This window comes from Canis aureus, chromosome 19, assembly GCF_053574225.1.
Source record: "Canis aureus isolate CA01 chromosome 19, VMU_Caureus_v.1.0, whole genome shotgun sequence".
Taxonomy (NCBI): Eukaryota; Metazoa; Chordata; class Mammalia; order Carnivora; family Canidae; genus Canis; species Canis aureus.
Window position 1 is genome coordinate 24,749,177 of NC_135629.1, and position 24,960 is coordinate 24,774,136.

Below are 24,960 nucleotides of genomic sequence, written 5' to 3' on the forward strand. Positions count from 1 at the left end.
CAATCTACTCCCCTCACCCCTGGCAACCACCAATTCAAACTCTGTTTTGTCACTATAGTTTTTCCTTTTCTAGAATTTCATATGAATGGCATCTGAGTTCTTTCATTTAGCACATAACTTGGAGAGTCATCTACATCATTGTATCTATCAGTTTGCTCCTTCTTCTTGCTAAATATTATTCTCTTGTTTGGAGATACCATATTTTGTTTATCCATTCACCAGGTGATGGAAATTTTACTTTACTCTCATTTTTAGAAGTTACAAATAATGCTGGTATAAATATTCATAGGAACACTACAAATCCTAGGATAGACCTATTTTTTCATTTGGTAGGGGGTTAAATAACCAGAAGAAAAGCCAGTAGGTCATAAAAATAAGTATACACCTCACTTTAGAGGGAACCTACAACCTGTTTTCCAAAGTGGCTATAATATTTTTGCATTTCTATCAGCAGTGAATTAGAGTTTCATTAGCTCTACTTTCTTACAAAGACTTAATATCAGTCTTTAATTTTGACCATTCTAATGGGTGTCCAGTGGTTTTTGTTGTTGTTGTTAATTTAATTTTCAAATGCCCGATGACATGGAGCATCTCCAATATGCTTGTTGGTCATCATGTCTCTGCCTCACTAAAGGGTCTGTCCAAAGTTTTGCCCATTTATCATTGGATTGTATGCTTTCTAAGTTCATTATATAGGATACAAGTTCCTGGTCAAATATATGACTTTGCAAATATTTCTACCAATCTGTCAATTACCTTTCTTTTTTAAAAGTCTTTCAAAAAGAAATTGTTTTTAAATTTTAATGAAGTCCAATTTATCAATTTTTCCTCTTATATGGTTTATGCTTTTTGCATCATACTTGAGAAATCTTTGGTTAAACTAAGAATGCAGGGCAGCCCAGGTGGCTCAGCAGTTTAGCACAACCTTCAGCCCGGGGCCTGATCCTGGAGACCTGGGATCAAGTCCTGCAGCAGGCTCCCTGCATGGAGCCTGCTTCTCCCTCCTCCTGTGTCTCTGTCTCTGTCTCTCTCTCATTAATAAATAAATAAAATCTTTAAAAAAAAAACTAAGAATGCAAAAATGAAAATATTTCCCTTGTTTTTGTCCATAGGTCTTATCATTTCAGGTCCTGCATTTAGGTTTATGATTCATTACCATTTAATTTATGAATAAAGTAAGGGTTGAGATTTAATTTAATTTAAGTATAAAGTAAGGATTGAGATTCTCCTCCTCCCCCATACAGATATTCAATTATATTATCTTTCTATGGTTGCAGCACACTGACACAAATGCACTGGTTTAAAAACAATACAAATTTATTATCTCACAGTCCAACATAAATCTCACTGAGTCAAAATCAAGTCGTCAGCAGATCTGTGTCCCTTTCTGGGGGCTTTAAGGGAAAAATCCATTTCCTTGTCCTTTACAGGGATTGTCCACATTCTTTGACTCATGGCTCTCTTCCTCCATCTTTAAATTAGCCAGCAACATCGGGCCCAGTCTCTCTCACCCTGACATCTCTCTGGCTCTCTCTTCTTCCCTCTTCCTCTTTTAAGGATGCTTATAATATTATTGGGCCCACCTGGATAATACTCTTCCTATGTTAATGTCAGCTGATTAACAAATTTAATTCCTTCTGTAATCTCCATTCTTCTCTACTCTGTACTCAAGCATATTCACAGGTTCTGTGGACAACCTTGGGGTGGGGAATATTATTTTGCCTACCACCCAACTGTAACAGGAACATTCATTGAAAAGATTCTTCTTTCCCTCATTGAATTAACTTGGCACCTTTGTAAAAAAATCAGTTGACCATGTAGGTATGTATTCATTTTTAGAAGCTATTCTGTTCTTCCGATTTATCTATTTTTTAACCATGACCATAGCATGTTTTGTTCATTGTAGATTTATACTAAGAATTATACTAGGGCTTATAATCAAGTAGTACAAGTCCTTCAACTTTATCCTTTTCCAAATTATGTAAGCAATTCCAGCCCCTTTTTATTTCCACATAAATTCGGAAACAGTTTGTCACTTTCTACGAAAATTCTGATAGAATTTTGGTAAAAATGGAATTGAATCTACACTGGAGAATTGACATCTTAATAACATTGAGTCTTCAATCTGTGAATATGGTATCTCTCCATTTATTTAGTTCATCTTTAACTTATCTGAGCAACGCTTCGTGATATTTGGTATACAGATCTTACACATCAATCTTTGCTAAAATAATTCCCAATAACTCTACTTATTTTAAGTGTCATTGTCAATGCAACTGTACTTTTAATTTCATTTTCCAACTGTTCATTATTTGTATTAGAAATAGAGTTCATATTTGTATATTGCTGCCATGCTGCATAAAGTTACTTAATTTATTAGCCTAATAGCTCTAAAAATATATTTCTTAGGATCCTTACATACATGATAGTGTCATCTGCAAATAAAGATCATTTTCTTTCTTCCTTTTCAATATAGATGCCTCTTGTTTTTTTTTTTTTTTTGTTTTGTTTTTTTTCCTGTCTTGTTGCACTGATTGGACCACCAGTAACAGCATTGTATAGAAGAGGTAAAAGCAAACATTCGTGAGTCATTCCAGATTTTAGGCAAATCATGCTCAGTCTTTAAGTATAATGCTTGCTGTGAATATTTGTAGATGTTCTTTACCAAGGTGAAAAAGCACTTTTCTAATCCTGGTTTTATGAGTTTTTGGTAACACGAATGTATGTTAACTTTTTTCTACTACTATGGAGATGATCAAATAGTCTTTTTTTTTCCCCTTTATTTGGTTAATGCGATACATTATATTCATTAATACTTGAATGTTAAACAAATCGTGAATTCCTGGTATTATACTCTCTTCTTTGTGATTATCTTTTCTTTTATATAATGCCAAATTTGATTTGCTAAGATTATGTTAAGAATTTTTGCATTTTATGTACGTAGTTTCTTTTCCTTGGATATCTTAATCTGGTTTTGGTATCAGTGTAATACTGGCCTCTCAAGATATGTGGCAAGTGGACTCTCCTATTTTTTTAAAAAGTTTGTGAAAGACTGGTACGCTTCCTTCATTAAATGTAGACTTCACTATTGAAGCCACATGGTTCTACACTTTTCTTTCTTGAACATTTTAAAATTATTAATTCAATGTCTTTAATGGATATAGGCTTATTCAGATGTTCTATTTCTTCTTGAGACTGTTTTTAGTAAATTGTATTTTTCAAGGTATTTGTCCATTTCATAGAAAGTATGAAACTTTTATTGGCATAAAAGTGTTCACAATATTTCCTTACATTGATTTTTGCTCTTATTTCTATTTTTTAATTACTTCTTACTGAATTTAATTTGCTCTTTTTTGCTAGTTTCCTATGGTGCAAGTTTAGAGTTTGAGTTGACATGTTTCTTCTTTTAAATATAAGCACTTTTAAATCTATAAAAGTGCTGCTGAGCATTGTTTCAGCTACATTCCACAAAGTTGAATGTGATTTATTTTCACTTTTATTACCTGCAAAATAATTTCCATTTCTTCTTATAATTTATTTTTTAACTGTGGTAAATAACACATAACAAATTTTGCCATTTTATATGTACAGTTCAGTGGCATTAAATATGTTCACATGTTGTATAACTATTACTCTTATTCATCTCTAAGGCTTTTTTATCTCCCCAAACTGATATTCTGTACCGTTGTATAAAACCTCTCCATTCTCCTTTTTCCCTCAGACCCTGGACACCACCATTCTACTACTCTCTGTCCCTATGAATTTCACTACTCTAGATACCACATATAAGTGGAATCATAATATTTGTTCTTTTCTGTTTATTCTGTTATAGTTAGAGAACATCCTATGTATGATTTCAATATTTTTGTACTTACTGAGACTTCTTTTATGGCCTTGCATTTGGTGTGTCTTGGTCAATGTTCCAGGTGTTCAAGAGAATACTGTATATTCTGCTGTCACAGTATCATCTTTTTAAAAAATATCAGTTTGGTCAAATTGGTTCATATTATTCAAGTCTTTTATATCCTTACTGATGTTCTATTTGTCTTGTCAATTACTGAGAGAGGAGTGTTGGAGCTTCTAACTATACTTACTAATAATTATTAAATTATCTTTTTAGTTCTGTCATTTTTGCTTTGTATATTGTGAAATTATCTTATTAGGTACATAGACTTCTATACCTGTTTTATCTTCCTATTGTATTGATATTTTTTAAAATTTTTTTAAAGATTTATTTATTCATGAGACACACAGAGGGAGAGAGAGAGAGAGAAGCAGAGATACAGGTAGAGGGAGAAGCAGGCTCCATGTAGGGAGCCTGACGTGGGACTTGATTCTGGGTCTCCAGGATCACACCCTGGGCTGAAGGTGGCACTAAACTGCTGAGCCACCCGGGCTGCCCATGATCTTTTTTAAATTAAATATCACTGTCTCTACTACTATTCCTTTTCTTAAAGTCTAATATATATGAATATATTCATCCTCTTCCTGTGCTTATTATTTGAATATTGCATTATTTCCCATTCTTTTACTTCTAATTTTTGTCTCTATGTTTAAAGCACATCTCTTATAGATAGCATATAGTTGATCTTTTTAAATCCAATCGAACAAGCTTTGTCTTTTAATTAGAATAGCTAATCTACTTATATTTAATGTGACTAACAGGACTTTAATCTGTCATTGTGCTACTGAGTTCCTATTTGTCTCATCTGCTTTTGTTCCTCTCTTCTTCTTCTGCAATCTTCTTTGGCTTTTGGAAATATTTTAGTATGTCATTATAATCTCTGTCACCTTTTAGCTATATTTCTTGGCATTTATTTTTCTTAGATGCTTGGCAGTAACAACATGCTTTGTTAACTCAAGTCTATTGTATTTAATATTGAATTATTACTTTTTTATTAGAATATCAGAATCTTGAAACAGTGTAATTCCATTTACTCTCTTTCATGCTATTGTTTTCATATATGTTACATCAACTCCACATTGCCTTTTTTTAAAAATTAAGAAGAGAAAAAAGTTACTGGTATAATATTTTATATTCTACTACATATGTATCTTTTCCAGTGCTTCTTACTTCTTTCTGAATATCCATGTTATCATCTGGTGTCATTTTCCTTAGTCTAAAGAGGCTCCTTTAGTATTTCTTGTCTTGCCAGTTTCCTAGCAATGAATTTTCTAGGTTTTTGTCAAGAAACTCTATTTCATGTTTATATTTGCAGAATATTTGCATTAGCTATAGGTTTTCTTGGCCTCCAGTTTTCGGTTTTACTTTAACTATTCAGAAATAAGGGAAGCCCGGGTGGCTCAGAGGTTGAGCATCTGCCTTTGGCTCAGGGCGTGATCCCAGGATCCAGGATCGAGTCCCACATCGGGCTCTCTGCAAGGACCCTGCTTCTTCCTCTGCCTATCTCTCTGCCTCTCTCTGTGTGTCTCTCATGAATAAATAAATGAGTCTTTAAAAAAAACTATTCAGGAATAAAACATATAACTCTAATGTCTTCTGGCCTGCATCAGTTCTGGTAATGTCAGTTGTTGATCAGATGACTGGTTCGCTGCATGTAATGTGTCTTTTTTCTCTTGCTGCTTTCAAGATTTTGTCTATATCCTTGGTTTTCAGGTGTTTCACTGTGATATACTGAAACTGGATAGCTCTGTGTCTGTGTGTGTTTATCTTATTTGAGCTTCTTGGATCTCTAAATTAAAGGTTTTTTTTTCCACAAATTTCAGAAAAGTTGACCATTATTTTTTCAAATTTTTTTTCTATCACTTTCTCACTCTCTTTGCCTTGTGGGACCCCACTAACACATACATTACACTGATACAGCACCATAGTTCTTTGAAATTTTGTTCATTTTTACTAAATAATTTTCTTCATCTGTTAATATTGGGTAATTTTCAATAATCTAACTTTAATTTCACTGATTTTCTATTGGTATTTCTAATTTTCTATTTTGCTCATATAATGGTATCTTCATATCTAATATCATACTTTATAGTTTTGGAATTTATGTTTTTTTTCTTATTGCTTATACTTCTCCGTTGAGGGATCTCCTATTTGTTTACTCATTAATATTATTTTTCCTTTAATTATTTGAATGTATTTAATATTGCCTCTTTGAAATCTTTGCTCAGTATATCATCAGGGCTTACTCAGAGTCAGTATCTACTAACTGTCATTCATAGGCAAGAAAACATTTTGGATCAAAACTACATGTTGCTTAAAACTACAGTTAAATTTTTGGTTTGAAGCTATGTGATGTAGATCACGTCTTGTAGTGTCTCTGGGATACACTGAAGATTACTGATTTGTTTGTTTTATTTTTTTGTTTTAGTGGGTCATTTACTTTCCTAGATCAAACTGTGAAATGGTCCTCCCTGCTATGTCCAGCAGCTGGCATTTGATCAATTTTCTTTGACTTCCAGATGCTGCTTGTTTGGCTTGACCCCTGGGAGTCCCCTGTGCATACATAGTTTAACGGTCAGCCAAAGATTTGGGATATCTTTTTCACTCAGATTTTAGGGTTCATTCTCTCTGTGGTTCCCTTTTGCTGGGGGCTTTCTCCTAAGTTTACAGTTGTTTTTCCAAACTAAACTTCATACCTCTGATATCTAAGATCAGGAAGGATTCTACTTTGTGCCACTTAAGTTGTATGTGATTTAGAAAATACCTTTGGTCAAAATTGCAGCAAACTCAAAACCTCACCAGCAGCAGTTTTGAACTGCAATGGTAACTGACCCTCTAGTTTCTATTTCAGTTCTTTTTGGTCTCCTTTATTTCAAGCATATGTAGTTTTGTGGTAAGCTAGGGATTTAGGGAGAGTTTATACTCAGATTTTGGATTTCAGTACCTCTGCACCTCTTTCACTTTCAGAATTTTTTCTTTAAAGGTCAAATTCACCCATGTTCTGAACTCTACCATCTGCTCCTTCCAACTGGTAAGGAAGGTTGGGGTAATTTTTATTAAGATAGTTATAATTAATATGAAGCTATAAAGAATAATAAAGAGATATCGCAAGCATCTTTTACCCAATTTCCATCTATGGTAATATTTTGGAAGACTACAATACAATATCATAACCAGGATACTGACACTGATACAATACACTGATATTACTCATATCTCCTCAGTTTTGTTTGTGTGCATACATATTTTATTCTAGAAAATGTTATCATATGTGTAGGTTTGTGTATTCATCACCATAAGCAAGATATCAATGGTTCTATCAGAAGGATATCTTGTGTTGACCACATCGACTTCCCTCCCACCTTCCTCCCTTCTTAATACCTGGCAACCACTAACCTGCACTCCATTTCCAGAACACTGTCATTTCTAAATGTTACATGAATGGAATCATACAATATGTAGTCTTCTGGGATTGACTTTTTTCACTTAGCAAAATTTCCCAGAGATTCATCCAGATTGTGGCATTTACCAATAGTTATTTCCTTCCTATTGTTGAGTTGTATTCATTAGAATAAATTCATACCCAGTTTGTTTAGTCAGTCACTTGTGGCAAGACATCTGGGATGTTTCCAGCTATTATAAATCAAGCTGCTATGAATATTTGTGTATGACTCGTTGGGTTTGTGGGTATGTGTGTATGCATGTGTGTGTGTGTGTGAATATAAGTTTTCATTTATCTGGGATAAATACTAAAGAGTATAATTGTTAGGTCATAGGGTAATCGCATATTAGTTTTTTAGAGTGCATATTAGTTTTATTTATTTATTTATTTATTTATTTATTTATTTTGCATATTAGTTACCAAAGTGTTTTCCAGAGTGACTATACCACTTCTCATTCCCATCAGCATCAGTTTTTCCATTCTCACCAACATTTGGTGTTGGTACTATCCTTTATTTTAGCCATACTAATTGGTGTGCAGGGCTATTCCATTGTGGTTTTGCTTGCATTTTCCCAATGAACTCAAATCTAGAATATATAGGTAACCTTAAATAATTGATCAGAAAATGGGCAAAAAACATAAAAAGACATTTCACTGAAGAAGATATACAAATGGCAAATTCTATATATGAATTTTTTAAACTGTTTTCTGTAGGAGGAATTACCTGACATCTTCATGCTACCATTATGGAATTTAAATTACATAGAAAAAAACCTATAAATTAGTACAATGTAGAATGGGATTTTTATATATTTGAACATAGAACTATTAAATAGAAAAACAGGGCCTTTGTAGATAAAAGACTAAAAATAGATATACCAAAGTTACAATGATTATCTTTGATAATACTAACATGAGTAATTTTTGTCTATTTTCCATTTCTTTGTACTAGTGGGTGGTTAGTCATCTTCTATAATTACTAAGTTATTTCAGCATTTTTATTAGCTTACAACTTAATCATCACTGAAAATGTGTTTCTCCAAGAGGTGAATGAAAATTACAAATGGAATATTATGCGTAGTCACAGGAATTTCTACACTTTGTGATGGTAATACACTTCCCTAAATCTCCTAAAACCATAAGTAGTTTGTGATAAGGAAAGCATATAGCTTTTCTATTATCAAGCAAGTGATTAGGTAATGATTTCGAATTGATGATCATCCATACAAATAAAATGCATATAACATATTATTAACTATAGTAGCATCTCATGAATAATTTAAGCAAGTTTTAACCATATTTTAAAATAAAGACTTTAAGGCTAGCTTCCTGAATATTGAAATTAGCATGCCAACAATTAAGGTAACCTACATCTAATGCATATTATCCAAAGATGGGATGCATTTGGAGTCAAACATTTTTAAAAGTAGTTTCAAATACAATAAATAAAAAATTAAGTAATGAACTAGAACTTTTATGGACATTTTGGCAAAGTCACTTAGGATAAGCTGGGCCCTGGGCAACTCTTTCTAATTTGCTAAAGATGATACATTCAAGTTACAGTGAGTCAATTAGAATTTCCTATAAATGCAGCTGAACATTCTGGATTTGCTTAGACAAATCCGCATAATCCATTTAAAATTTATTTTGGTTCATTTTTCCCCCAGGATCAACAGAGAAATCTGTCTTCCCCAAAATCAGTAAACCCAGCATATTACATTCAGTCTTTTAGACTTAATTATTATATTCAACATCCCAGAAAGTTTTGCTTTCAAATTTAGAAAAGTTTGTAAACACGTATAATTAAGAGAGAAGTAAAAATGACTTATTGGACAATCAAGCCATTTCTACACCAAGATTACAAAATTCTGAAATCCCTCAGTGGAGCACATAAACCTTTCTTTTTCACCATAAGGCCATTAACATTTAAAAATTGGCAAAGTTGGCATTTCATGTAGTAAATAACTTCTAATAATACTACCATCCACACATCAATGCCAGTGGCCCATGTTCCAACTTGACCTGCCTATTTATGGAAGTCAATGAATATTGTTTTTAAGAATATTCCTTTTGCCTGGAATAGTAGAGGGAAAATCCTCAGAGTACAATATTAATAGTTAGTGTGCTGATGATTAGTGTACATTTAAGAGCTCATAAATTAGAAGTTCAAGTCGTGAATACTGCAAACACTCCACTAATGCACATGCTTCTAAAAACTCAGTGGACCATAATGAGGGAGTTGAAAAGGGGTAGTTTAAAAAATTTATATATTTTTTTATTTCCCTTTGGTTTTTATAATAAACAACCACTCAAAGGAAATAAGCTGCCAAAGAAAAGTTACAGTGAAGTAATCTGAGGGCTGGGACTATAGCAGGGAATAAGAAAATTTTTTATTGGTGCTGAAATTTCTGCCCCAACAGATAAAGCAGTGGCCTGGACGTGGGAGCTCTGGTTTGCTTCCTAAATCCACAGGGGATAAGATTTAGGGATTTAACTTACTGCCTCTGAAAGGCATTTTAAGCTATTCGACAGGAATGAAATTGGCAATATAGTTATACTGATATTACATACCTCAAGATAGTCTTTCAAAGATTTCTCAGCAGCCAATATCCTCAATTTACTTCATGAAGTACAATGTTAGTGTTTGCTTTAGGGATCTTATTTTAATGTGAAAACATCCCATTGAGTATCAAGCATGTATGATGAATTTATACCTGAGGAGTTTTCCCTCTTGGTGCCATTCCCATCTTGGAAAATGTGGTGGAACAGGTAAATGTTATACCTTGATAGAAATATCCAGTTGACTTCTTGGAAGGTGGTATGCCACAGTATGATGCATTGTTATTTTCTTTTTTTTTTTTTTTCCCATGATGTATTTTGCAGGGTCAGATGCTAAGGACTGGGAATGCCCAAAGCCCACTTCCATCAGAGAATTTATGTTTTGGTGTCTTGAGCCCTCTCATAAAAACATTTATGTTTTTCCCCCAACAGTGATGCCTACTGACCTAACACTAGCATCTATAACACAGTACTCTAAGAGGCTTCAACCACAGATGGTCTTGAATTCCACCCTTTCTACCCCACTGGCATAGTGAACTTGTATGAAAATTGCTGCCACTAAAGTCTGCTATGGGATCACTGCTAGTTTGAGGTGAAATCTGTTGTTTTTGCAATAACGTTCAAAGAGATGGTCTACAAATTTCTTAGTTATGTTTTCAAAATTAAATAAAGTTCAAAAGTAAGAATTATCTGTAACTATCCAATCATGATCAGTAGGACTTTTTTTTTTAAGATTTTTATTTATGTATTTATTCATGAGAGACACAGAGGGAGAGAGAGAGGCAGAGACACAGGCAGAGGGAGAAGCAGGCTCCATGCAGGGAGCCGGACGTGGGACTTGATCCTGGGTCTCCAGGGTCAGGCCCTGGGCTGAAGGCGGTGCTAAAGGGCTGAGCTACCCAGGCTGCCCAGTAGGACATATTTTTTGAAAATGTGTCCACACTTTGTGGAGGGTTGTTTAATTCTAGGAAAGAGTAGGGGAAGGTGGGTGGAGTGTTCAAAGACAGCCTCAGCCTCCCACCAATACAGCACAGCCACTCAAGTCACTCAGAAGCCATGCCACAGTGCTATGCCCCCTCCCTCAAAGGGATGAGTAGCAGCATTTTATCTGCTGGCATGTCTCCCTCTACCATCACTTATTGGCCAAAGTTTTCCCCCATGGCCTATTGTCTTTCCTGTAACTTTGGTTTATGGGTTATTATCTTCCCTGAACCTTCTGGGTAGCTGCTGGGAAAGCCAGAGGTCTGTGGGTACAGAGCTAGGACTGGAACTGCTATGGCTTCTACCATAGCGAGCACAATGCTTTTCACACAGTAACCTGGTTTCTATCCCCAGAGGAGGGAAGTTCATAAAACTTCAGGATCATAAGAACAGGAGCCTCCATTGGGGCCATTCTAATAGGAAGCTAAGCAAGCAACTGACACCCACAGTGAGAGTACATGTAGGTTGAGCAGGAACAAGGAGACCTAACCTGGATCTCAGATCACCCCCATGGATCCACACGAAGTATGCATGGTTCTTTCTCACAGAGAGGACTCTGGTCAAGGATTCTTTCTTATGTATCTTTGAGCAGCACAATTTCATGATTATATGTCAGCAAAAGCCAACTGCACTATTGTTTAGCTCATTTAAATCTTGGGTATAGAAAATTGCAGTGAGATTTCAAGTCTTCCTAACTTTCAGTATTTTAACTCTCAGCACTTTTCCACCCATCTGCGGAGTCCAAGCCAAACATGTCTGTGATTGTGGAAGGGTGTGGCTGCTTGAAAGCAGGGCATGGATGCAAATGACCTCAGTTACTATTCTCTTTTCTTTGTTCTTTTTTTTTAAATATTTTTTAAAGTTTTAATTCTAGTATAGTTAACTATAACTAATTTAGTTAACTATTCTCTTTTCTTTGTTCTGTTTTTTTAAATATTTTTTAAAGTTTTAATTTTAGTATAGTTAACATACATATAACATATAACTAATGTTATATTAGTTTCAGGTGTAAAATACTGTGATTCAACACTTCCATATGTCGCTCAGTGCTCATCACAAGTGCATGCCTTCATTCCCATCACCTATGTCACCCATCCCGCACCTAACTCCCCTTTGGGTTGCTATTCTATTTTTAAGAAATATTATAGGCACTGAAATTTAAAGCAACAGGTAACATTCTGCATAAAATATGTTCCACCAGCTGGTACCACTAGTTGGTCCTTTTCTCTTACAAATTTTTTGCTTCAAAATTTCCCTGGGGCTTGGCTAAGCAAATAACTGATTGAGCGGGGCCTCTGATCACTTTCCCAGCTCTCCTCCTCCCAATTAGTTACCAATCCCTACCTTCTTCTGCTAAATTGTACTGTCCTTAATCTCTGATTAATGTGAATGCTCACTACTTAGAGATGTGTATCTGTATTGGCATGTCTGCCTAAGAATTCTAGCTTCCTGCCTAAATCAGTCCTTTGTGTGATTAGGAGCTCAATATCTATTTTTATATAATTGCAAAGAAGCTGCTTCAGTGGCAATGGCAGCAATGAAATGACACCGACATTGTTTCTTCATGTGTCTTATGTTGAAAAGCTCCTTGAGGGCAGGAACTATTTCCTGCCTAGAATCTGCCACATTGGAACTGCTTGATAAATACCTATTGAAGAAATGAAAGGCACAGACAAGATGAAGAAGATTGGCTCTGAAAAGCACAAACTTGGTGGGAAGAAAATTTATGACTTTCATGATGATGTTATGTAAATATGCAGGATAGGAACTGATCATCCATGGTAACATGGCAATTTTGTTTGAAAAGCATATGATCACAAACATATGCATGCACATATACAAAAATAATGTAAATGAAAATATTTAAATAAAACCCCAAAAAACACAAATAATTGGCCCCTGTGTCCATTTGGATTATAGGTAATATTTGCTGTATTGCTTCTATCTTTTAAGATTTTCTGAAATGAACTTGTATTATAATTTATAATTTGAAAAATGATGCTATAAAAATCTTACTGAAAATTCAATAGAGGAAAGAGAGTAAATTAGAATAAAGGATAATCATCTTATAATTTATCAAAATATAAGATAACAACTGTACTTATTAGAGTGTTACTAATCATACAAATAAACTTTACAAAATAATGTGCTGAACATTATTAGGGGGAGGCAAGTAAATTCCCTACATAGAATATGCTTCTGCTACATGACTTTCTAACATCCCAAGACCAGCACCTCAAGATTTATAGGGATTGAAGAATCCTCAAAGAATCACAGAATAAGGATTTGAGGTAATAGTGTGTCCAGCCACTGCTCATGCTACATACCCAGGTAGAAAGTAATTCAGCCTCCGTAAACAGACCCCTACTCTTCCAGGGACAGGAAGCCATGCCATGTTCTTGGCTCCAAATTCTTGTTCTCCGAAACTATTTGAAACCTCCTTTTTTCCCCCCCTTTTTTTCAAATCTTATACAATATAGAATGGAACAAGAGAATCAAAAGGGCTGTAGAAAAACAGGATGCATAATTTTAGGTGAGTGGTTCCAACAGGAGGTGATTTTGGTGACCAGTGAACATTTGGCAATGTCTGGAGACATTCTGGGTTATTATAACTGGGGAGGAGGACGGCAAGTGCTATGGGCACCTCATAGATAGAGGTTCATCTCCTCACAATGTAAGGTACAGCCTGCAGAACAAAATTATTTGACCCAAAATGTCAACATTACTGAAGGTTACTCAACACTATTGAAACACGAAACACTACTTTAGACACTACTTTGAAGAGAAAAGAATGTGTTCAAAATGAGACTTATGGCCTCCATCACTGTCAGGAAGATGGGAATTAGGTAATTACCCGGAAGGGTCAACTCCAGGCCAGAACCAACACAGATACCAGAAAAACACTGCCATTACAACTATTGGTTTCACAGTCAACACCCTGCTTCCTAGATCCACACTGTGCCAAGAAGACAAATGACATGTCCTTGGCCCTAGCCTGAAACCATAATCTGGGATTACTCATTGGAGCATGTCAGCAGAAAACTCAAAGTTTCCTGTCAGGGGGATGCATGTAGATGAAGCTAGAGCCATTAGTGCATCTATACCTTATTTCTGCTTTCTGAAACCTTCCTCTGGATCATCCAGTTGCCACAGTCTAAATCAAGGGATGCTAAGAAAGGAAGGCATCATTTTTACAAACTATACCATAAAACAAGGATAGCAGGGATGTTGACAGAGTTCCTCTTCCATATCTATGACAAGATTAAATTTATATTTAAAACCAATCAAGACCACCCTCTGGACATTTGATCATTTCCAGCATTATCATTCCTGAATTCCTAGTCTGATTGGTCTCTCAACTGGCTGGCTTTCGTTTTCAAGACATTTTTTTTTTCTTCCCAACAAGGGCTTATAGACTCTACTTTCTCCAATTTCTTTGATGTTTCATAATGTCTGTCTGTAACCATTGGAAATAAGAGCAGTCTGGTGGGTAATAATTCCTTGGGTGGTACTCTCTCTCTGTCAAAATCTGCAGACATTCTTTTTGTCTTCTAGCATTGGATATTACTATGGGAAAGTCTGAGGCCAGCCAAATTTCTTCTAATGTGTGATTTTCTTTTTCTGCTTAGAAACCTGAAACACTGAATGTGTTCCTGGATCAACATGTGCTTCTTGATCTGCAGATACAGTTCTTTCTTCATGTCAGGGAAATTCTTTTGTGTTATATCTTTGAATGCATTTTTTTGTGTGGGTGCTTTGTTTTGTTTTTGTTTTGAGGGGCATATCCCCCTCAGAGAGATCAGTTATTTGTAGCTGGTTGTTGTAGTCTTCTTTTTTATCTGCTAGCATTTTTCTTGTTTTAATCTCATCAGGATTCACAATGATTATATGTAGTCATCCCTCTATGTCAATAATTCAATTTTCAATGTTGATTCTCTTACTTAGTGTTTCTAATTAGGGTATCTGCTCTATAATGACATTGTTTTAGTACTAGATTTGTTTCGTTGGGTCTACAAATTACTCTGTTGTTTGTGTAACTGATACCAGAGAAAAGCTGGACTAAACAGGATATAATGGTGAAATATTTCCTCCCACTATATCTGTGGACCTATACTGTGTGCTCACCCTTTCTTGTTCTTACCTAAAGAGTTGGAGAAGCATCATAGCTTCTCTTATTCCTTCTAGTTACAAGAACAGGCTCATTACAGTAACTAAAAAGTTCATTTCTAAAGGACATTCTAACTTTAATTTTACATTATTCTTGAAGGTTGAGAAACACTACTTTAGAAGAGAAAAGAATGGGTTCAAAATAAGACTTTGGCCTCCACCACTATCAGGAAGGTGGGGCATTGGGAAACTACCTAGAGGGCCAACTCTAGGCCAGAACCAACACAGATACTAGAAAAAACACTGCCATTACAACTACTGGTTTTCACAGCCAACATCCTGCTTCCTAGATCCACATTGTGCCAAGAAGACAGATGGCATGCCCTTCACCCAAGCCTGAAACCATAATCTCAGGATTACTCACTGGAGCACATCAATGGAAAACTCAAGGCTTCCAGACAGGGGGTGCATGCAGATGGAGCCAGAAGCCAAGTGCACCTATATACCTTATTTCTGCTTTCTGAAACCTTCCTCTGGAGCATCCAGTTGGCACAGTCTATATCCAGGGATGCTGGGAAAGGAAGGCTTTACTTTCACAAAGTGCACTAAAAAATGAAGGTAAAAGGGAAAGTAACTCTCCTTCTCCAGTTCAATCTACTTCTAACAGAGAAGTCTAGTGATTAAAGGACTGCGGTTGGCTTCTCTTGTTCCCCTGCCCATCATCCACAGCATCCTCCCCAGATAGGCCTCTGAAGCATGAAGAATTTAACCCAGAAATATATTGGGGTTTAGTGTCCGAGCTGGGGACACTCTCCCATGAGGAGCTTCTAACTGTAGGTCCCATGATACCAGCAATGCATCTTTTCCATCTAGCTGCTTGCAACTTTCATCCTATTCCTGCACTTACTGCTATCTATTCCTCTCTCAGGTTATATGGCTCATCCTGGGAGTTCTCTTGGGTGGAATCTCTTTCACAATGCTTCTGTGAAAGCATATACCATTTTTTATTCTCCCCCCAACCACCACCACAGGCCTAAGCAAGAAGGGACAGCTGTCCATCCCCCTTAGTAGTCCTCTTGCATCACATCCCACTTGGGTTTAGGTAGAAAGATACACAGTCCTTCCCTCCCCCATGAGGGAATAGTGTGAAAACAAAGGGGTGCACAACACCAACACTTTTCCTTGTATTTCCCTCCAACCTTAACTGCTTATATAAGCCAGAGGTGGGTATTCACAAAACTTGGCAGCATCATGTTTGCCATTCTTCTAAAATTATACACAGGATTTAATGTATAGTGGGCTGGCCAAATGAAGACATGGAAAGATCAAAGTTATGGAAAGAAGAATTTATTATTTACATTTCCTAAGAGAAGAGGGACACATAATGCCACACAGCCATAGGAAAAGCATCAGCATGGCCAGGAGGAAGAAGAAAGGAGTGAGGGGAAAGTCTAAGCCCCCGGTTTTATTGGGGTTTCTATAAGAAAGGCAAGGCAGGACAGAATAAATGGTTTAGAATTGGCTAGGTTGAATAATTCGGGCACACAGTTGAGGTACAGGGACTGTCCCTGGCTGTCTGGTACCTAGCCTTGGGATGATTTAGGGCACGGAAATATTGGCTTGGTGTGTTAGGGCTAAAAAAAGGAGGTGGCTGTAGCTATAGACTTGGGAATGATTGGCTTGCATACGAGGGATGTGTTCCTGCTTGAGCCTTCTGCTATCTTTAAGAATTAGCCAGCCTTGGAAGGGACATCTCTTCCACATTCTATAGGGTCCCTAGATGCTAGAACCTCAATAATACAGAAAATAGTTAACTTAATTGGCCCTATGATGAATGAATTTCAAGTAAACAAATATGGAATCTAAAAACAAACACAGAACAACCATCTCTTAGTATATTCTGCTTTCCTGATCTCACTTCTCACTTTCTGATATGAGGATACAAGACAAGACAAGCATGTCTTGTCTTTTTTTAATACAAGCATGTCACATGTAATAATTGGGTCATATTTATATGAATAAAAGTATTATTGTGTTATTTTTCTATTGATGCCATAACAAATCACCACAAATATAGTATCTTAACCCACAACAAATGTATTATCTTACAGCTCTGTAGGTTAGGAATCCAACATTGGTCTCAATGGGCTAAAATCAAGATTTCAGTTGGCAGGACTGTCATCATTTCTGGAAGCTGGTGGAGATATCTCTAACGTGGGGAACACCTCCTCACTGAGAACGCTGTTAAGGTAACTCACCCTCCTCTGGCCAGTAATGAACAATGAGACGTTTTCTTCAAGTATTGAATTTTAAGTGGGGTAATTCAAGACTGGAATCCACTGGAGCTACTTCACCACATCTGAGGGGACCTGAAATAACTGGTCATATGTCCATGCCTCCTCGATCCATGGCATTGATTTTTACCCTTTCTGAGGACTGGATATTTATCTATTATTATCTTGACTCTCTGAATTACACCTTATCTTTCCAAGAAGTTTGGTGTTTTGTTTTGTTTTGTTTTGTTTTGTTTTTTAAGAAAGAAAGAGAATATGCAGGTGCATGGGTGAATAAGGGGTGGAGGTAGGTAGGGGCAAAGGGAGACGGAGAGAGAGAATCTTGAGCAGACTCCACACCCAGCGCAGACCACAACACAGGGCTCAATCTTACAACCCAGAGATCATGACCTGAGCTGAAATCAAGAGTCGGATGCTTAACTGACTGAGCCACCCTGGTACCCCAAGAAGGTGTTTGTTTTTTTTTAACCCAAGTTAGCCAGAATCCATTTCTGTTGCTTTCTACTGGATAAAAGTGATATCTAGTGTTAATGTTAAACAGAAAAAAGGAGAAAAGTTCTTGAATAGTAATTTTGCACTGTCGATTTCACAGACAAGTTGTTTCTCTGTTTTTGTGACATATTGGATGCTAAGAATCACCAATCGATAATATCTTCATAAACTATAATACTTCATTTTGCCTCACTCCAGGAAGAATTCATTTTGTTTGGGAGAAGTCAATGAAAGAAAGATAACTAATAAAAATTCACTGTTTCCTTATAGTGATTTAGTTTTTTGCTGAATTTGAAATTTTTATGCCAATACTCCATGGGTCACTGATTTAGACAAATTAAAGGCATAAATCATATGAAAGCTGTAATTGCCAGAGTGGTTTGGTTTTCACTTTACATTTATAAAATCTATTTGTTTTGCTCTATTTTATTGTCTCTGCTTTACCTGATTCTGTTGTTATGCTAATATAGTTTCTTCCTTGAGATATCCACTTATCTGGGCCCTGCTTAGAATCTGTGTTGAATCATAGTTGGGGCATACTGGGCTTTACCTGTTTGCCAAGTATCATTAGAATCTTTTAAAAGAGCTAGTATTTCTAAGTGCATTCATGATGTTACCCATCCATGGAAAAGTCCACTGGGAGATATCTGGGTTAATAAATACCTAGCCAGTATATCATAATGTAGAATTATTCTTTTAAGAAATCTGTTCCTTACTTAATAGTTAATTATAAATAATAGCTTCTTTATTAATTTATTGGGCATCTATTATATGCTAGATAAAGACAAAGTTAAATTTAGCTTTCTTAGTAACCATATAATTTAGGAATTCATCATGCTCAATTTATAGATAAGGAAACCAGAACTTGCAGACTGGAAGTGGCATGCTTCAGCATCATCCAGAAGCAGAGCTGGGATTTGAAACTAGACCTGGATGAACTCAAAATTCATTGCTTCTAAATACTCCAACATTTGGCTTTCCCTCAACTTTTCATTCACCTCCTAAATGATTCAAAATGTGTTTATATTCATTTCTTTACACTTTCCACAAAATGAAAGCCCAAATATTTCCATGAATTATCATAAAAAACTCACTTGAGTGTTGACTTTCTTGAAACTCTGGGCCATTTAACCTATGTCAGCGTAGTTGTTTGGGTATTTACTGTGGACACCTGGAAACTTCATTAAGTCAGTAAACGAAGTAGGAGTTTGAATAACCCCTTCGAGAACAACTCTTATGTAGGTGTGATTGCAAGCATCTATAAATTTGAATTTTTGGTCCACTACACTCTCCTATAGGACAAGTGGAAAATTCCAATAAAGGGGATTGATCCTTTTCTTGGCTGAATCATACTATTCATCTTATGGAAGAAAAGCAAATAAAAAATGGCAGAACTTGACATCTGGCAACAATTTCAATACAGTCCATTCTTCCATTTTCTATATTAAGAAACTAAATCAGATTCAATCATTGATATATATTCTTCTTAGCATTTTAGACTGTCTTTCTACTTGTGTATGCACATTTGTAAATTTATATGTGATACAGGTAGTATAGTGATAAAGTATAGGCTTTGAAATGAGAACACTTGGGCTCAAACCCTGGCTCTTTCATTAATTCTGTGGCATAGGAACGTGTAATCTGACTGCAATAGAGCAGTTTCCCTAGTTTCCTCACCTCTGTAAAGGGTATCATAGTTTCTACCTGTTTTCACAAAGTTTCTGAGGATTACATGGGTTAATACTTAAAAAGCACTTATAAAAGTTCCTAAATTATTATCAATGACAAATACTAGCTCTTACCTTTATTTTGCATATCCTTCCAGGTGTGTGTCTCAAATTGTTACAGGAACATTTGATACTGAAGTAAGGGCCCTCAAAAATAACTTTCAAAAAGAATTGCTATATATACACATGGCTGTATTGGCACTGACATTGGACTAAATATATAAGTTAGCTCCTACTAATTTTACTATTGTGCAAAACAAGCCTAAAATCCCATTGGCTTGCAAAGTTTTATTTCTTGATTGAGCTTCACGTCTAGGTCAGCTGAGGCTAGGTTGCATGTCATCTCATGCATGCTTCTTCTTTGAAGGAACAGCCCATGTCTGGGACTTGTCTGGGCTCGTGACAAAGGGAAAAAGAGAGCATTGAAGAACCACCAATGATTCTCAAAGTTTCTACTCAAAAGTGACATATACCACTTCCACTTGCCAAAGCAAGTCACTAGGGCTAGCCTGACTTTAAACGATCAGGGATAAATAATCATCTCACAGAAAGGAAAGAAAACATTTTGAAGAATACTATTGCTGTCATATGGAATATAACTAGTATTTATTGAACAACTGCTATATGCCAAGCACTGCTCTACATACTATGACACATTTTAGATATATCATATCTATAATGCAATAATACCTAGGTATATCTTCACAAAAGCACTATAACATAGTTCTTTTCTTCTTTCTCTATAAAGGAACAAACTTATACACAGACAATTTTGATATATTCAGCCATGATTTTTGCATTCAGCTCTGTGATGAGCTTTGCATTGCACCTCGCTGCGGAGGTACAATAATGACCAGGAAAGTCATGACCTTTAACGGCAGGGAACCTGAGATTAGCAGAGAAGACTAGTTAACACATAATTATTTGAATGCAACTGTGATAAGTGCTCAGGGAAGAAGTACAGGATGCTATGAGAATACATGCAGAGTGGAGTCAAGGAGAGCTTCTTGGAGAAAATGATCCTTAAATTGAAATATGACAGATGAATAGAAGGTAACAGATGAATGTATGGGTGGACTTTATGCCCTAAAGCTCCAAGGAGGGAAATAACAGCCCTGATATCATAGCAGCACAGTCACATGATCAATGGGACTATATCTGAATCATGGACAGAGGATTCAGATCCTTGTAAAGGAAGTAAAGGACAAGTCATTTAGCCTAGAAGTTAGAAGTACAGGCTCTGAACCCACATCACCTGGATTCAATCCTGGTTTTCTCAGTTATCTGTGTAAGAGAAGGCAATTTAACCCCTTGTTATCTCAGATTAATTACAAAATGGGAATAGAAATGGTCACTACTTTCAAATTTTGTTAAATTAATTTTTGTAAAGCTCTTAAATTACAGTGTCTGGTACTGAATTATTTTTTAGAAAATGTTAGCTTTTCTTAATATTATTTTTCAAGTGTGCAGAACAGGAAACACAGTGGCATGTGTGTTCAGCAATCAGGTGGCGAGGTGGATGATTAGGATACAATGAGCAATAGGACAGTAACAATCAAGCCTTTACACACTTACTGTGACAGAGTAAGACACAAGAGAGGGGCGGTCTCCCTATTGTTTCATTTTCCCCCATGGGAGTGTACTGAGCAAGGGGTGGAGGAGGACAATGCAGATAGAGGATTCGTCTCATGGCTGAGGAGCTCTGAATTTTCATGGGCCCATGGGCTGGGGCAGGAAGAGAGAGAGGAGAAAAGGGTCTAAGGGGAAAGGTAACAAGTCAGGGTAGAGACAAATGCCTTGGCCATGAGCCCTGATCAGGAGATCTCAGCAGGGGTGTCTAGGACAGGAATACAGACATGCATTGGAGCGTGGCTGATCCAGGTTCATGAGTCCTTGAAAAGTGCAATGCCCTGCTCTGGCATTGTGTGCACCAGCTCTGGTGTGGGGAGGGCAGCTCCCCATGATCAGGCCTGCTGGGCAAAGCCCAAATTGCCTCTGGGTCCCAAAGATCATAAATAGGATTTTGGCCTGGAACCAGACTCCTCAACATTCACAGTTAGAGCTATAAAATTTTTTGGCCTAAATTGTGTCTATGAAGTTTCCCAGCTGCTGATCATACTATGATTGGAATAGGAATTGCAGCAGGTCCTCTGGAAGGCTCTCAGACTGCCAGTCTCACTTGTCGGCTTTGTTTGTTTGTTTCAATAACCTTCTACCTCACCTCCATAGATTTGGAGACTGACTTTCTGGCAGGTGGAAGTGACTGCCAATGGCCCATCACCTTGCTCAATGCCCCTCAAGATGAATTTCCCAGGTGAATCAACCTCCTCCCAGTGAGGCTTCAGGCCCACTAGGGGACAATCCCTACATCTTGTTTCAGGAAAATCGTTAAAAGACCAATGTGGTGGAAGTGAGATTAGATAGAAGCTCAAGATGAGGCTGAAGGACCAAAAGTGACCAGATCAAGGTGTCAGTGAACTGACCAAGGTCACATCACTCAATCAGTAGGGAGTCAGAACTCAAAGCCTCGTGTGTCTGGTTCCAAAGCCCTGCTGAGTGCATCGAGCCATACACATGCCATCATATGTGCACATTGATGGTGGAGGAAAAGGTCTGGGTATTTCTGTCAAGTTGTACCCGGAACAAAGGGAGAATGTGGTGCTATGAAACATTGTTCATTGTTGGGAATGGAGAACATATTTGTGTGATCTTAGAATCAAAGTTTGATCTTTTGCTCTTAACAAGGGAGGATGAAGCTCACAGGGCTAGGAAGCTGGTGAGAACTGACAGACCAGATGAACAACCTGAATCCAATAGTCTCTCCGTGCAGATGCAGCTAATACCCTCTCCAGCAGTTAGCTTTTCCATGCAACATAATGAGGGAAAAAGTAAATCTGAGTCAATGATACATCTGCTCATAAACTTCCATTTGTTAAATATGAAGCAAAATTCTGACAGCCATAAAACAGGGTGAACAGTTGTGTGTTTGTATTAAAATATCATTGAGATAAGCAATAACCAGCTATCCGAGCAAAGGAACATCTGCGATATTATCACGCTATTTCTGGCTGAGTCATCTCATGCTGGGAGAAAACACAGAGAAATGGAGATATCACTTGTGGAGTTCTTAATTGAGTTAAGAAAGGGCTCTGTTTTTTTATCTTCCCAGGGTAGGTCCTAGAAATGCAACAAGTATCATTTAAAAATAAATTTTTAGCTTATTGTTACATTCACTGCAAATCAGTCCTTGCAATCAACTTAAAAAAATTTGCCATTGACATTCCTGTAATAAAATGTGAGTATTAAAAGTTTTATAATTAATTAATCTGCCGCTAACTTCTTAGTTTGGAAGGAGTTTTTTGTTTGACCTTTGTGGACAGGAGTAGTATATCAGAAACATTCAAAAAACGCTGTTTCCCAGGCTCTTGACACAAGAAAACCTCACTAGGAGGCAACACCCCCCTCTGTAACAGGTCCTAATAAAGTTCTTAGTAATTTATTGCCTAAGCCCCTTGAATAGTGATGAGACCAAAAAATTACAGTTATTATACCAAATTACATTCTGTAAAGAGTATTGAAATAATGGAATCAAGATTTTATATTGTTGCAGGAAGCCCTGGAAGTAACTTACTGTGAACTTTTTACTGTAAAGATGGCAAAAATGCACCCACAGAAATAACATCACCTGCCAGGTCTACAGAGTTAGTAGGTAGGGTTCATAGGTTATAGAAAAACTTCCTATAGATCCATCATACCTCGATTCAAACATTGAATTTATGGTCTTGAGCAAATTATTTAATCATTCTGAGCTTCAGTTTATTCATCTATAAAAGGAGGAAAACATTGCAGAGTCTTTTCTCCTAGAGTTCTTGCATAGAATAAATCAGATAATATATTTAAATTGCTAGGGCATAGCACTTTACTCATAGTAGATACAGTAAATAGTTCTTAACAGCTTGAGGAGAGCTGGGACCAAAAAAAAAAAAAAAAAGGAGAGAAAGAGAACTCACATAGCTAGTTCACTATAGCAAGTTATTTCTGCATATATAGTAAAAAAGAGAAAATCAAAGAAATCTAGATCTTGAAACACTTTGACATTTTTTTCCAGGTGTATCTTCCAAGCCCAAGAGAAGTATACACCCCTAAGGATTACCAGTATACCTAAGAAATCAAAATTTTAAATCACAATTTACTTAAGGGGACCTTTTCCAACACAAGTAATGCTAGGAACAAAGTAAAATTAGCCTGAGGATTGGCTAAGTGCAAAAGACTAACCAGATGAAACGGTTTATCCTGCCACTTGACTTGCTAAGCAGTAGAGAGGAACAAGCACTTTACTGTTGTTCCTGACAGGCAAACCTTGCCAGTTGATTTCGGTACAGCCGTGCTTTGTGTCTAGAAGGTCGGATTCACACATGTCTTCAGCCTTCCCAGATGCCTACTGAAAGCAAAGAGCCCACAGCTCACAAATCATTTACATAGTCAAATTCAGACTGAGACATGACGATACATTATGGACTCAATTTTAAAGACAGTGATCTCTGTGTGCCTCCATTAGATATGTAGATCCCTTTGAAAATTACCTTCAAAGAACAAAATACAAAATAAACAGCTGGTGACTTGAAACAAATTTGCTTTTAAGTAGAACAATCTAGAGTCATCAGCTTAAATTTGTGTTCTTTAATAATATAAGCTGTAACTTTGTACACTACCTTTTATCTGTACTTTATTGATCAATCAGCACATTAAAAGTATAAAAAATTAAATAACTCGTTAGAAATCCTGAAAGCTTAGGAGGGTTGCTATACTTCTAATGCATGGCTCCTATTTAAATATAACTACCTGTACAAAGATCCAATAAATTTATATCTTCCTTCTAAATGCTTAGCCCCTTTATCAACAAATTAATCATCATGACATCCCTATAAGGTCTGAATGCACTGGTGTTTTACCCATTATTTTCTATATTATGTACTATGGGAATAACTACTTCTCAGTGTGAATGATGTTCACTCACTGAAGCACAACAGAACTGGCATTCCTCATCTAGTATGGCATCCCTGTTTACCTCCCAAATGATGGCTTCCTATTAGACATGTTATCTAAAATTATTCCAAGCTTTTGTTGCCTGTTTTTCCTATAAACCCTAGCTTTGAAATGGACAGCATCTATGTTCTCGTTTTGCCTAAGTTCTTACAGGTGCTGACTTCAGAGGACACATGAGAGATGTCCACCGGCCCTTCAAGTTCTAACAGCCCCATAAAACTCAGAGATCTCCCTCCCTGTCCTACAGAAAAATCTCAGAACCACACAAGCCTATCAATATAACAAAGGAATATCAAGAATTGGCTGAAATGAATCATGTATACATTAAAACCTAAACTCCTTTTAAAATATCACAAAACTAACACTTCCTGCCTTTGCAACCCCAATTAAGGCACTTATAGTCAGTTG